The 16677-nt window shown below is 38.2% G+C and overlaps 1 pseudogene; it reads left to right on the plus strand.

Moving 5' to 3' along the window:
• The first annotated feature begins 15359 nt into the window (after positions 1-15359).
• Positions 15360-15642, plus strand: LOC102858044 (annotated as a pseudogene).
• The last annotated feature ends 1035 nt before the right edge of the window (positions 15643-16677 follow it).

A 16677-nucleotide genomic window follows, 5' to 3' on the forward strand; every position in this document is an offset into this window, starting at 1 on the left:
GGAAGACCATTTATGTTGTGGATTAGGACTACTAGAGTTCTTCCAAGCTTTTCTGTAATGACATTTATAGTCCTTGGTTTTAGTCCTAGATCCATGATCCACTTCGAGTTGGTTTTTGTATATGGAGTGAGGTGTGGCTCTTGCTCGAGTTTCCTGCAGATATTTTTCCAATTTTGCCAACACTATTTGCTAAAAAGGCTGCCGTTTCCACACTTAACTGATTTCATCTCCTCGTCAAAAATCAGTTGACCATACGTAGATGGGCTGGTTTCTGGGTTCTCAATTCTATCACATTGATCTATGTGCCTGTTATTGTACCAGTACCATACTGACTTAACCACCATGGCAATGTAGTAGGATTTGAAATCAGGGAGTGGGATGCCTCCTACCTTTTTTCCATTTTTAAGGAGTGCTTTGCTTATTCAGGGCTTCTTTCCATTCCAAATGAAACCAGATATTACCTTTTCCATTGCCTTGAAAAATGGGATTGGTATTTTTATTGGGATTGCATTGAATCTATACATTGCCTTTGGTAGTATTGCCATTTTCACAATAGTGAGTCTTCCTATCCATGTGCAAGGGATATTCTTTCACTTCTCCAGGTCTCTTTTTTGTATCTTGTAGTAATGTTTTGTAATTTTCTTTGCATAGGTCCTTCGTATTTCTGGTTAGATTTACTCCCAAGTGTTTAATCTTGTGATTCGCTATTGTGAAGGGTATTGGTTTTCTTAGCTCAGGCTCTCTATTTTGTCACTGTAGAGAAATCCACCTGATTTTTGTATGTTGATCTTGTATCCTGCTACTTTGCTGAATTGGTCAACTATGTCCAACAGTTTTCTTGTCAAGTCTTTAGGGTTTTCTAGGTATACTATCATATCATCTGAATAGAGAGATAATTTTACCTCCTCTTTGTAAAATTTGGATACCTCTTACTTCCCTCTCTTGTCTTCTTGCTATTGCTAAGACTTCCAATACAATACTGAATAAGAGAGGTGAGAGTGGGCATCCTTGCCTAGTTCCTGTTCTTAAAGTGAATGACTTTAAACTCTCTCCATTGAGAATGATGTTGGCTCTTGGGTTTGCATAAATATTTTTTACTATGTTGAAGAAATTCCCCTCTAATCCTATTTAGTTGACTGTTTTAATCAGGAAAGGGTGTTGGATTTTGTCAAAGGCTTTTTCTGCATCAACTGATAGGATCATGTGGTTCTTTTTCTTTGCTTTGTTAATGTGATGAATTACATTGATTGTTTTCCTTATATTGAACCATCCTTCCATACCTGTTATAAATCCCACTTGGTCATGATGGATTATTTCTTTGAATTTTCGTTGAATTCTATTGGCCAGTATTTTTGCATTAATATTCATAAGAGATACTGGCCTATATTTTTCTATTTTGGTGGTGTCCTTTCCTGCCTTGGTATTAAGGATATGTTTGCTTCATAAAAAGAATTTGGGAGAATTCCATCTTTCTCTATTTCCTGAAATAGTTTCTGTAGAATTGGTGCAATTCTTCTTTAAATGTTTGATAAAATTCACTTGTAAAACCATCTGGTCCAGGGCTTTTTTTGGTCAGAAGTTGCTGTATTTCCTTCTCAATTTTTTTCTTTTATAACGGGTCTGTTCAGATGTTCAATTTCAGCTTCTGTTAGTTTAGGTTTTCTATTTCATTTATTTCTGTTCTAATTTTTATATTTTCGGGTTTTAGAGGGCATCAGGTTTTCTTGCTGCTGTTTTTCAATTTGCTAAAGTTGCTGAGTTAGAGAGTCAATGGTTAATTTTTCTTGTGTTTTGATGTGTTTGCTTATTGCTATAAATTGACCTCTGATTACTGCTTTGACTGTTTCCCAGAGGTTTTGGTAAGTGGTGTTTTCATTGTCATTTGTTTCCAGAAACTTTTTCATTTCATTTTTAATTTCTTCTTGTACCCAGTCATGTTCAAACAAAGACTTGTTCAGCTTCTAAATGCATGTTTTTTTTTCTCCTTTATCGTCCTGTTATTAATTTCTAATTTTGTAGCATTATGGTCTGAAAAGATGCTTTGCATTATTTCCATGTTTTTTAATTTATTGAAGCTTGCCCTGTGTCCTGGAATGTGATCTATTCTGGAGAATGTTCCATGTACATTGGAGACGAAATTATACTGTGTTTGTTAGGGGTGCATTAGCCTATAAATAACTATGAGGTCAAGTTGGTTTATTGTATGGTTTAATTCTTCAGTATTTTTGTTGTTTCTTTTCTTTGGAGGGGTGTATTGAAGGCTCCATGTATTATAGTAGTGGTGTCTATTTCCTTTTTCAGTTTTGTTAGTGTTTGTTTCATGTATTTTGCAGGTCTTTCATTTGGGGCATAGACATTTATTATTGTTATGTCCTCTTGTTCTAGTGACCCTCTCGGCATTATGTATTGACCTTCCTTGTCCTTTGTGATGGTTTTTACATTGATATTTATTTTATCAGAGATTAATATGGTCACTCCTGCTTTTTTCTGGCTGCAGTTTGCTTGGTATATTTTCCCCCACCCTTTTATTTTTAGTCTGTTTTTACCTTCATTTTTCAGGTGTGTCTCTTGTAGACAACATATTGATGGATTTTGGCTTTTTATCCAGCCTGCTACTCTTTTTCTCTTCAGCAGTGCATTTAAACCATTTACATTCATTGTGATTATTGAGAGGCAAGGTTTTATTGCTATCATTGTGTTGAGTTCTTTTTGGTGTTGTTGCTAGTTGCTTTGGTCCATGATGCTTTCTGTGGTATCTCTGTAAGAAGGACATCTCTGAGTCTTTCCTGCAATGCTGGTCTTGTTTTTACAAACTCTCTTAGGTTCTGTTTTTCTGGGAATATCTTGGTCTCTTGTTGATATTTGATGGATAATTTTGCTGGATACAGTATTCTTGGTTGACAGGTGTGTTCTTTGAGTGTTTGATATATGTTCTTCCATTCTCTTCTTGCTTCCATAGTTTCTACTGAATAATCTGTACTTCATCTTATCTACTCTCCCTTATAGGTTACTCTTTGTTTCTCCCTTGCTGCTTTCAGGATTCTCTCCTTATCTTTGGTTCTGGCAAATTTAACTATGATATGCCTTGATGTTTTTCTTTTTGGGTGTAGTCTATATGATGTTCGCTGAGCTTCTTATTCTCTCATTCTTCATTATACCTGGGAAGTTAAAAAAAATACCTGGGAAATTTTCCTCTAGTAATTCCTCTACAACTTTTTCAGTGCCTTTACTTGCTTCTTCTTGTTCTGGGATTCCAACGATGCACATGTTATTTCTCTTGATGATGTCCCACATTATTCTTAGGTTTTCTTCTTTTTCCTCCATTTTTGAGTCTACTTTTTGCTCTAGCAGATCAGTGCTGACAATTTTGTCTTCTATTTCACTGGTTCTCTGTTCCATCTCTTCAACTCTGCTCGTGTCCCTCGATCACGTTGACAGCATCTGAAACATTGGACCTCATATTTTGGATAGTGGTTTCTTGTCTTTCCAGTGCCGCTAATGCCTCATTTGTTTTCTCTACATTGTTCTGGATTGTTTTTTTAGTTCCTCCTGGGTTTTGCTTGTTGTGTCCTGTAATTCTTCAAGTTTTTCTTTCATCCATTGAAAATATTCAATAATTGCGCACTTAAATTCTGTGTCAGAAAGTTCCATCAGACTTTCTGGCTTCAGGAAATCCATTGATACTGTGCCACCCTTTGGGGGTGATATCTTGCTTTGTGCTTGTGTATTGTGTGGGACAGCTTGCTTTCTTTGAGACATTGATATGTTCTTGACTTGAAGATAATGCTCTAGAGATCAGTTGGGTAGCTATCCCACTTGTGTTTTTCTCTGAACGTCTGACTCCCAGGAAATGTCAGTTCAGAGCCTGTGAGATCACCCTCTTGTAGGTAAGACAGGTCAAGGTGCTCCTGATTAAAGGCAGGTTCACTAACCAGATGTGTAGACACAGGTGTGGAGCCAAATCGGGTAGGGTATGCACGTGGTTGGGGAGATCACCAGGGCAGGTAAACCACTTGGGGGACCTCACTCAGGCCACAGTTCTGGGTGTGCTTACAACTGGGGTCCCTATTCAAGTTCCAGCTGTCCGTCTCCCACCCAGTGGTTTTCATTCACTGGTCTCTGTCCAATGGTGCTCACGCAGTTGCCCTTGCACTGTGGCCCCTGCCCAGGAAGGCTCCTGGGTCCAAGTGGACTCAACAAGACTAAGTCAAATTCCCACCAACCCACTCACCTCTTGCTGGTCTGTAGTGTCCACAAAAGTCCAGCCAACTTATCACTGGTCCACTTGTTCCTGGGCCATTGGCGTGCCCCGAGAGAGTTCAGCCAAATTCCCACCAGTGGGTTCCCCCTTGGGTACTCTCCCAGGCAATCGGCGGTGCCCAGAAAACCCCAATTAGCATCCTACCAGCCTTTCTCGTGGCAGATTAGTCTCACAGCAGCTCAATTGGTAGCATCATACAATGGCTGGATCCGCATTGTGCCTTTGGGTGCTGACTCAGAATCTACTGTTCACGGCTGTTGGTAGGTCTCTGTGCTGCATAAAGGAGTCTCTAGTGGCCCTGGAGCACCACCAGGGGGTGCAGGATTGTGGCAAGACCACTAGAGTGTGCCAGAAGTGTGGGGGGCATGGGATGGTGGTGGGGTAGTGTCCCTCGACACGGTGCTTTGGCAGGGATGGGGTTGCAGGGCTTGGGCAGCGCTGGGAGTTAGGGGTTGCCGTCCATTCCCAGATATTAAGCTGCCAAGTCACCAATCCTCGGCAAATAAGACTTTGTGCGCCATTGCCTTTGTGCTTGATTGTTTTTCTTATACAGAACCATTCTTGCATACGTATTATAAATCCCACTTGGTCATGATGAATTTTTTTCTTGATATGCTTTATATTATTTTAACTAGGATTTTTTTTGAGGATTTTTGCATCTATATTCATGAGTCTGTAGTTTTCTTTCTTGGTAAGATCTTTTTCTGATTTGGGTATTAGGAAGCAAGGATTTTGAAATTCTGTCTGACATACTTTGGGCCTGTTGTCAAAAGGGGCCAGTGTTTGGAGAAGGACATCATGCTTGGAAGGAGAGAAGGTTGGCACCAAACAGGGAGACCCTGGATGAGAAACACTGACCCACTGACTTTGGCAATGGGGTCAGGTGTGTTGAAGACAGTGAGAATGGCTTCAGGATAAGTAAAAGTTCACAGGCACTGTTCATAGGGTTGCTATGATTCAACAGCACATAACAACAACTATGGCTTCAACCTAAACCAGTTTGAATTTCTGGCAGTTTCCTTTCAATATATAGATTAAACCATTTTTCAATAATCTTTAGCCAAATTTTACTTTCATGTAATATTAATGATATTATTTGATAATCTCAGATCATTTTTACTGTATTAACTTTTTTTGAAATAGGAACAAATTTGGCTATCTTTGAGTATGTCGGCTATGTACTTGCTTTTCAAATTTCTTGGAAGTTTAATGAGTATGTCCAGGGCTTAATCTGTCTGCTGAAACATCTGAACTGTTACTCCATCAATTCCTAAGGACTTATATTTTGCCTATTTCTTCAGTATAACATGCCAACATTCTCCCAGGAGCACATTCTGTCACATCTGTGCAGGATCCAGATGGATCTGGTAATATGGTATTTATATATGTGTCAGGTGCTATTAGAGATACAACACTAAATTGTCAGTTTATTTGGGAAATACGTTGTTCTAATTAGTACAGCATTTGTCTATCAGTTTGCTGTACTGAGGTAATTTGTGGGTTCCTGTGATACTGAAAGCTATGTCACCAGTTTGTCAAATGCCACAAGGGTCACGCATGGTGGACAGATTTTAGTGGAGCTCCCAGATTAGACTACTTGCTAAATAGCAAGCGTATGAAAACGCTATGAACAGTAGAGCAACATGGATAGTTATACTATTAGAGGTAAAGTCCAGATGGGAAGTCAATCAAAATGAGCAAAAATAATGGGAAACAGCCTTTAATAATTGGAACATGGAATGTACCAAGCATGAATGCTGGAAAACTAGAAGTTGTGAAAAATGAAATGGAATACTCGAACATCAACATTCTAGGCATAAATGAGATGAAATGGACATGGTTTTGCCACTTTGTATCAGACAATAACATGGTATACTAAGCTTGGAATAAAAAACAGAAGAATAATCATGCATTCATAGTTAAAAAGTAACTTTCAAATTCTATTATGAAGTACAATGTTGTGAGGGATAGGATGTTATTCATACACATACAAGAAAGACCTGTTAATACAACTATCAATCAAATAAATTATACCTAAAGTCAAAGATGAGGAAATAAAAAAAATTTACAAAATTCCAGTCTAAAACTGAACTAACTAAACTGAATAAACAGGCAATGAATATGTATTAATGATAAATGGTGACTGAATGCAAAAGTTGGGAAAAGTGGAGAAGGAATGGTAGTAAAAAAAATAAAGACTTGACAGGAATAACACTGGAAATACAATGATCACAGACAGACAAACACCGGAGGATCTATAAAGAATCTGAAGTGCCACCATTGCACAACTAGATACACACCAATACAGCATCACTGAATATATTTAAAAATATGTAATAAGTTGGGAAATTACTTGGTCCATTTGAGAGTATAACTAGGAAACAAAAAGAGCATGTACAATACCAGTATGTATAAACAAACGAATACATGAGAACTTCTGGCAGGAAACAGAATATTGTACTCTTTAGGTGAAGCCACAGGTAAACTTTTCTTCCTATGTCTTTATACTATCCCAATTTTCTTCAATGGCATTACAGAATAAAAAAAATTATGGATATTATTATACACAAAAATAAGTTTTTCTTTTATTCAACACCATTCTAATAGTACTGACTATTCAACTAGAGACAATATATGATTTTTGTTAAGTTACTTACAATATCCTAAATGTTCAAAGATTTGAGACCAGTTTAGCAATCTTGAAAATGTTCAATTCTGTTTCAGAACATTTAAATAAGACCGAATCGTTGATGCTTCTCAGTTAATGTGAAAGGCAGGTTACCTCATCAAAGATTACCTATATTAGTAGACGACAAAGGTGACAGACTGACAGTGACTTGGGCTCAACTCCTTTACCAATCTAGAGACTATTATTAACCACACGAAGTTATGATGTATGTTATGTGATTAAAAACTGCAAAATCTACATTTGAAATGTAAAAACATTTTGTCGCTTCCTTGCCTTGTAGTTAAACTTAATTATATACCCCCAAAGTAGAGATTGGATTGAAAGGGGTGATGCATACAGAGGTTTACTTCTAATTAACTTTCCCAGGATACATTGTGACACTAGGTCTACACAATTAGTCAGCTTCCAGTGTGACATTAACTAACTCAGGCTGCAAAAGGGGGCACAAACATGGTGATCACAACAAATAGTAGGTGAGCAGCTACAATTTCTGAAATAACTATAAACACCTAACTTGAGTAAGCATAAGTTAATGAAACCATGATACATTGTAGGATTGAGATGCAAACAGTTTTTTTTACTATCGGTAAAGTGATCATCAGGGAGTTCTGGTGGCCTTGTGGCAAAAAGCTGCTCTGCAAACCCTAAGGCATCTGGTTCAATTCCACATGCTCTTCCCCAGGAGAAAAATGGGCAATCTCCTCCCATATTATTAACTACTTTTAAAACCTGCTAGAGGGTAACCTATGCGTTGGTTCTGACACTACAGTTTTTGTTTTTGTTGTTGTTATGTGCCGTCGAGTCGTTTGCGACTCATAGCAACCCTATGTACAACAGCCCTAAAACCTTCTCTATCCTGTGTCAATCGCATGGCCTCTGACACACCCATCCCGATTACCCCAGTCACTGAATCAAACCACCTCATAGAGGGCCTTCCCCTCCTGCACTGTCCCTCTACCCTACCAAGCATGATGTCCCTCTCCAAATGACCTCACTGGTTTGCAACTGGCAAATCTCTTGATCATCATCTTCCTTGTCCTCATCAGTATGAAAGAGCCAAGTATCCCCTCTGTCACTGACTACTTTCCTGTTTATGAAAATGGTTAGATTTCTGCAATCCTTAACCCTTTCTTCTAGATACCTGTGATTCAGTATCTTAGTAGTACTGGCTTCAGAATTCAGATCCGATGTCTTTTTCTTCTTCACTTACATAATTGCTCCCTAGGTAGTTTTCTGGCTTTACATATTATCTATATGCTAATAAATTTTCATTTTGTAACCCTAGGTAGGGTATTTCTTGACTTAAAAACTCCAAATGTCCTTTTGCCTTTTCTACCTGGATAAATCATAAACACCTCTTACTTCACATGTCTTCAGCTGAACTCCTCCTTCCTTTTTCCACAGGCTTCCACATTTTGATAAATTTCATTTGATCCATTCTGGCTCCCTGTTTCCAGCAGCTGCAGAGTCTGCACAGGTCAAACATTTTGGTCTTCCATCAACATTTCTTTCTACACAAAAGCAAAGTATCAGCGAATCATGCCCATCAGGACAAAGATCTCAAGACACTACTTCGTTATCTTTGATGCTACTGTTTCAAACTCTGCATCTATTCTTAGGCTCTGCTGTTGTTGTTTAGTGCCATCAAATGGAGCACAACTCATAGTGAACCTATGAATAAAAGATCTGAACCCTGTTTTGTCCTGTGTCATTCTCACACTTCCTGAGACCCAAGAGCCCATTGCAGCAGTCACTGTGTTAATCCACCTGGTTGAGGGTCTTCCTCTCCTTCTCTGGCCCACCGCCCTTCCCAACATCATGTCCTCCAATGAATAGTACATCCTAACAATATGTCCAAAGTATGTTAGGCAAAGCCTCACCATTCTTGCCTCAAATAAGCACTCCGGCAGGACCATCTCCAAGACATACCTGTTCATTCTCTTTGCTGTCTATGGGATGCACAGTGCTCTTCTCCAACAAAACAGCTCAAAGGTGCCAACTCTTTTTCTATTGTCCTTTTTCATTGTCCAGATCTCAGACGAATAGCTAGCAAACAGAAATACCATGGCCTGAATCAGATGCACCTTAGTCCTCAAACTGGCACCACTACTCCTCAGTAATTTAGAAAGGTCCCTAACTGCAGATTTTCCCATTGCAACGTGTCTCCTTATTTCCTAATTGCTTGTACCAAGGGTATTAATTGTGGATCCAAGCAAGATGAAGCTCTTGACAGTTTCGATCTCTGCTACACCTATCATGACACTGCCTATTGGTCCAGTGGTAAGAATCTTAGTTTTCTTGATATTGAGACACATGCCATACCAAAGGCTGAATTCCTTGATCTTCTGGAACAAGTGCTTCATGTCCTCTTCACTTTCAGCAAGTAAGGTTGTATCATCTGAATAAAAAAGGTTATTGATGAGTCTCCCTCCAATCCTGATTCCACATTCCTCTTCATAGATTCCAGCTTCTTGGATAATTTATTCAGCATATGGATTGAATAGGTATGGACAGAGAATACAACAACCCTGATGCACTCCGTTTGCACAACTGCCTCCTGATACAGGTATAGGTTCCACATGAGCACAATCAAGTCCTCTGAAACACCGTTCTTCTCAATGTAAGCCACAGCTTTTGAAATTCCTATGAACACTAAACAAAGAGGATAATTATAGTAGTGTAGTTGTACAGCTCAGATTGGAAGTCAGTTGAAATGTGGAAAATCAGTACAAGGAATGTTGGAAAACTGGAAATTGTTAAAAATGAAATGGAACACATAAATATCGACATACTGGCATTAGTGAGATACGATGGACCAATTATGGCCACTTTGAATCAGATAATCACATGGTATGTACTATATGGGGAATGAAAAATAGAGGAAGAATGGTGTTATAATCATAGTAAAAAAATATATTTCAAGTTCTTTTATGAAATACAATGTCATGAGTGATAGAATAATATCCATACACATACAAAGAAGATTCGTTAACATGACTATTATTCAAACATATGCTCTTACATCTAGAGCCAAAGAAGAACAAATTGAGAATTTTTACCAAATTTTGCAATCTGAAATGACCTAACATGCAATCAGGATATATTACCGATAACTGATGAGTAGAATGCAAAAGTAGGAAACCGTGAAGAAGGAACAGTAGTTGGAAAATATGGACTTGATGATAAAAATGAAGCTGGAAATAGCATGATTGTATTATGTATTTACAATGATTTAGTGGTTTCAAATATTTTTCTAAAAGACACAAAAGATGACTTAACATGTGGATTTCACCTAATGTGGTACAAAGGAATCAGACTGACTACATTTGTGGAAGAAATCACTGAAGAAGATCAGTATCAGCAGTCAAAACTAGGGCAGGGGCAGACACGTGGGTCAGATCATCAAAAACTCATATGTAAGTTCAAATTGAGGCTGAATAGAATGAAAATAAGTCCGCAGGAACCAAGATATGATCTTGACTCAAGTCCATCTGAATTTCATGATCATCTTAAGATTGAGGCACTGAACTCCAATGATAGAAGACCAGATGAGCTGTGAGATGTTATCAAGGATATCATTCATGAAGAAAGCATAACGTCAATACAAAAACAGAGGAGAAATAAAAAATTAAAATGGATGTCAGAAGAGACTCTAAATAAAGATTGCACTGGATCATTGATAATCCATTTCTAAAGGAAAATATGTTGAAGTGAAAGAGCTGAACAGACAATTTTAAAGGGCAGCTTGGGAGGACAAAGTAAAGTAGTATAATGGAACATGCAGAGAGCTGGAATTGGAGAATAAAAAGGAAAGAACTTTCTCTGCATTTCTCAAGCTGAAAGAACTGAAAAATAAAGTTATGCCTTGTGTGGCAATATTGAAAGATGCTATGGGTAATATACTGAATGACCCAGAAAGCATCAAAAGAAGATGGAGGGAATACACAGAGTCACTGTACCAGAAAGAAATGATTGTCACTGAAAAATTTCAGGAAGTATCATCTGAACAGGAGACAATGGTAATGAAGGAGAAAGGAGAAGCTGTGTTGTAAGCTTCAGAAAAAAAAAAGGTCCTAAAAACAGGATTCCACTTGACTTGTTTCAATTAACAGAAGCAGCCTTGGATGCTCTCACCAACAGTCTATGTCAGCAAATTTAGAGGATGGCTGTCTGGCCATTGGATTGGAAGAAGTCCGTATCTGTTTCCAAACCCAAGAAAGAAGATCCAACTGAATGTGTTAATTATCAAACAATTCTACTGATATCACATGTAAGCAAAATATTGCTGAAGAGCATTAAAAAAACGGCTAAGACAGTACAGAGATGAGCAAATGCGAGAAGTTCAACCAGGTTTTAGAAGAGGTCATGGCACCAGGGACATCACTGCTGATGTCAGATGGATCCTGGTTTAAAGTAAGGAATAACAGGAGAATGTCTACTTGTGCTTTATCAAAAGGGCCGAACTCCCTCAGTGTTTCTTAAGGTGAAGAAGTTGAAAAAACAAATTCAAGTCACTGGTGGCAATAGTCACGGGTAGAATGTTAAATGATCCTGGAAGCATTAAAAGAAGATGGAAAGAGTACACAGTCACTGTTATCAGAAGGAATTGGCTGACATAGAAGAATTTCATAAAACAACATATGAGCAAGAGCCTGTGGTGATGAAGAAGGAAGTTCAAGTTGCTCTGAAGGAATTGGAAAAAAACAAGGCTCCAGGAGTTGACAGCATACTAACTGACATATTTCAACAAATAGATAGTGCCTTGGCTGTGCTCACTAAGTTGTGCCAAGAAATCTGGAGGAGAGCCAGCTGGCCAATTGACTGGAAAAGATCGATATTTGTTCCCATTCCAAAGAAAGGTGACCTAACACAGTGCGGAAATTATTGAACAATATCATTAACATCATATGCAAGCAAGATTCTGCTGAAAATTATCCAAAAACAATTGGGGCAATATGTCAACAGAGAACTTCCAGATGTGCAGGCTGGATTTAGAGGAGCTATGATATTAGGGATATTATTGCTAATGTTAGATGGATCTTGGCAGAAAGCAGAGTATACCAGAAGAATGTCTCTCTGTGCTTCATTCACTATGCAAAGGCTTTTGACTATGTGGATCACAAAAAGCTATGGCTTACTCTGAGAAGAACGGGAATTCCAGAATAGTTGATTGTGCTTACGTTAAACCTATACTTGGACCAAGAGGCAGTCGTCAGAACAGAGCAAGGAGACACTATATGGTTCAAAATCAAGAAGGGGGCCTGCCAGGGTTGTATTTTGTCTCCATACCTTTTCAATCTGTATGCAGAACAGATCATCCGAGATGCTGGTCTGTACGAAGAGAAATGTGGCATCAGGATTGGTGGAAAAGTCATCAACAACCTGCATTATAAAGATGACACCACTCTGCTTGCTGAAACTGAGGAGGACCTGAAGTGCTTGCTGTAGAAAGTCAAGGACTTCAGCCTTCTAAATATGGATTGAAGCTCAACATCAAGAAGACAAAGATTCTAACCACTGGGCCAACTGGCAGCATCGGTATGGATGGTGAAGAGATTGAGATAGTTAACAGTTTTCTTTTTCTTGGCTCCACAGTCAACACTCTTGGTAAAAGCAGCCAGGAAATCAAGAGACGAATTGCACTGGGAAGTCAGCTGTGAGGGATCTCTCAAAGAGTACTGAAGAGCAACAGTGTCAGGCTGGAGACAAAGGTGCTCCTGATCCAGATTATAGTCTTCGCAGTTGTATGCTATGCATCAGAGAGTTGGACAGTGAATAGGGATGATAAAAAAGATAATTGATGCCTTTGAACTGTGGTGCTGGAGAAGAGTGTTGAATATACCATGGACCGCTAGAAGAACAAACAGGTTTGTCCTGGAGAGGGTGTAGCCAGAATGCTCCTTGGAGTCAAGGATTCTGAAGCTTCATCTGACATATTTTGGGCATGTTGCAAGGAGAGACTGATCCTTGGAGAGAGACATCATGTTTGGGAGAGTGGAGGGATGGCACAGGAGAGGAAAACCCTGGATGAAATGCATCAATTCTGTGATTGGGGTGGTGGGAATGAACGTGTCGGAGACAGCGAGACTGGCACAGGATAGAGCAGCATTTAGAGTTCTTGTACATAGGGTTGCTATGAGTCACAAGTGACTCGACGGCACATAACAACAAAGGCATTTTGGCTCTAGCGTCAAAAAAATTCCAAGAGTAACCATCTATCACAACCTCTCTTGCCATCCTGACTCAGGCTATTATATGTCTCATTCCAATTATTACAATGAGTTTTTATGAGGACTCTATGACTATTTCATTCATACGTACAGAATTAATTCAAAATAGGTTCCAGAGTGAGGCATTTAAAGCCTGAGCCAGACCTTTTCACGCCTCAAAACTGGTCAATGATTTCTCATTTCACTGAGTGTACAAGAAACCCAATGCCCTACTCATAAGGTCTCACATCATACTCTGATCCTGACTACTCTCCCATAGAAGACTTTGGCCAAACTATGGAGCTTGCTCTCTTCTGTTCAAATGTTGCCTTCTTCCTGATGTGGTCTACACTGACCACCCTGTTTACAGCCACAACTCCTGCCCATTCACAATCAAAACTTTCTTCCTCTCCTTTATTTTTTCTTTTAATAATATTTAATTCCATTGTTGAACATTTCCTTGCCACCTGTCTCCTCCCCCAACCCATCCCCCAATGCACTTCTTGTTACAGATTGTTGTCATTCATATGTCTAATCATACATTTTTGGACAGTTCTTCATCTCATCTGTTCTAATGCAGTGTTTATTATCTACCCACTCTTTTCTCATTTTTCCCACAACGCCCCATGTCCATCCTATTTTAAAACAGCAGTGCTATGAAGCATTTGTCCTTCTATGACTGAGATATTTCACTCAGCATATTCACTCATTCCCCATGTTGTGTTAAGTTTTACAAGTTCAGTGAGTTTTCAAAGCTGTATAATCACACATTGTTTGAGTGTACCATAGTTTTTCTATCCATTCCTTTGTTGATGGGTAGTTGAGCTGCTTCCATCTCTTTACTACTGAGAATAGTGCAGCAGTAAACATGGGTGTGCATACATCTGTTTGAGTCATGGCTTTGGTTTAGCGTTTATTCCCAACAGTGGAATTGCTGGGCCAAAAGGTCAAATTTCTATTTCCAACTTTTTGGGAAAGCCCCAGACCGCCTTCCATAATGGCTGTACCATTTTATATTCTCACTAATAGTGAATAAGTATTCCAATCTCTCCATAACTTCATCAGCATTTGTTGTTTGCTGCCCTGTTGAAATTTGTTATTGTTGCAGCGGTGAGGTGATATTTCTTAATTCTTTTGATTTGCATCTCTTTGATAGCTAGGGATTTTCAACGTTTTCTCACATTTTTTTTGTGATCTGAATGTCTTCTTTGGTGAAATGTCTATTCATATCCTGGGCCCATTTTGTGACTGGGTTGTTTAACTTTTTCTTGTTGATGTGCCTCTTTTATTTTCTCTATGACACCTTCTCATATATACACATAATGATGCACGAAATCCTTACTACATATGATATAGTTATCTGTTTTGGTGTTTTTTTTTTATTAAATTTTTTTGTTAGGAATAATCCACTAGATTGATTCAATACGCCAGGAATTTCATCTGAAGTTTGTAAATCACACATCTCAATAAATTGTAAAGAATATACTTTGGACTGAATGAATTGTGACACTTCTGAGTTCCAATGATTGCTTAGGACACTGTGAAAAGGAGAAAGACCAAGTGCTAAAGAATGTGAACCTGAGAGATAAGCAAAGATGAATAGCAACTGTCAATCGTATACTGAAACTTTCACCCTCAATGTGAAACCACTGTTAAGGTTTCAATTCCAGCTCCTGGTGACCCTCTATTGCATCTTTCTCTCAAGAAACAGCTGTTGGATTTGAACCCAGTCTTTTGGTTAAAAGCCCAACACATTACTCAATATACTGGCAGGACCTCTGAAATAAACAGCAGTTGGTCTAAAATCATTCATATGTCAGCATCTATCCAATGATGTTATTTTTCTTTTTCAATTAAATGGTATTTTTAAAACACCATGGTCACATTCTTTATAAAATCATCTAATTACTTTCAATTGCATAATTGTCACAGAAATCAAAGCACAACATTCAAAGTAAAACCTGTGTGGCTTTCACCTTTCAAAAGGGCACCAGAAAAAAAAAAAAACATATGTTGTTCTATCATTTGCACATCCCTTTCACAATGAGCCAAAAAAATAAACCTTCACAATCAACCTTGATTTTACAGTGATAAAATGTAACTCATCGCCTGTGTTTTCAAAAGGTTCATTAGGTTTAGTGTTTGGAGTTGAAGAGAGCATGGGGTGGGGGCTGTACCTGAGAATAAGAACACTGTTAGCATGACCCTGGTAACACAAAGGCTGAGAGATCTGGACATAAAACTCTTGTTTGTCAATCTCATTTCACTTGTAATGATGTCTATCTTACATATTAAAGGAATCTGATGCTTCTACCAGATGTGTGGATGAAAATAACTATAAGAAAGAAAGGTGTTCCCCTGTACAAAAACTGTCAGAAGTTCTGGAATTCTGTCATGGTCCAGGAAGACAGAATTGAATAAAGCCACCTATGTCAACAGTAGGAGAAAGAGAAGAAATCTTGGGAGCAGTGGGAAATTATTGAGTTTTTATCTTAAAATTACTTATATGACTTTTAAAAAAGTTAACTGAGTTTAAATAACTAGGTTTAAATGACACTACAGGCATCAACTCCAACTCAATCCTAAGAAAAAAGGTGTCACCACAACATCAATTTGGAAAATAAGACTCTTAAACAGAAAAGACTGCATCACCAACATACTGTGTGTTCCTGTAATATCCTTAACCTTACTACACACTGAGGAGGTGTACAAACAAGGTGAGCACGGAAGGGATATGCTATATATACAGTTTTATGTTTGTACAGGTGATTCTCAAATTATTTTCTGGGACTTTTAGATCACTAACCCAGGACATTGTCCTAACACAGGTCAATGTGTCCTATACTCAACTGTCAAGATGGCACCACCTTGAGAACTTTTGGTGGAAATGCTTAAAGTAAATTAAGTATGCCCTTGACAAATGCAACAGTAAAACCATAATTTTTTTCCCCAAACATAAACAAAACCATTTGTTATTTGGCTTCCAACTTGTAAATGTTCACTGTACAAAATATGGCTGCTTGATAATTGCTGCAAATAAAGTCTTTACTGCAAAATATGACTTTATGTATGTTTTAGGGAGTGATTTCTGCTTGAAAACCAATTCTATTGAGGATATTTCTCAGGAGATAGTATTTAAATATTATTTTCTTTACAATTAACACTCAAAAGAGATGGCTCTTATTTACAGAGTAATGAAGTTTAGCATTATGATTAACAATTTTAGAAACAGCTAACTTAAAATGCAAAACGTCAGAGCCTAAAGTTTAAATGCAGAGATGCCAGATCAGTACTATGGAAATATAAATATCTTGAAAAACATTATCCCCACCCCACCCCTCACCCAATGACAGCCCTTTTCAGGACATGCCAGGTGACAGAGAACTTCAGTTTAAAAATGAAAATGCCTTAAAACCAGTATGTTCAGTCAAAGAAGGCAGCCATAAAAGTCACATATTTTAGCATTTCATTTATACAGGATCTTAAAATTAGGCAAATAAATCCATAGAGACAGAAAG

This window comes from Elephantulus edwardii, unplaced genomic scaffold, assembly GCF_000299155.1.
Source record: "Elephantulus edwardii isolate Elephantulus edwardi_28Jun2011 unplaced genomic scaffold, EleEdw1.0 scaffold00285, whole genome shotgun sequence".
Lineage (NCBI taxonomy): Eukaryota > Metazoa > Chordata > Mammalia > Macroscelidea > Macroscelididae > Elephantulus > Elephantulus edwardii.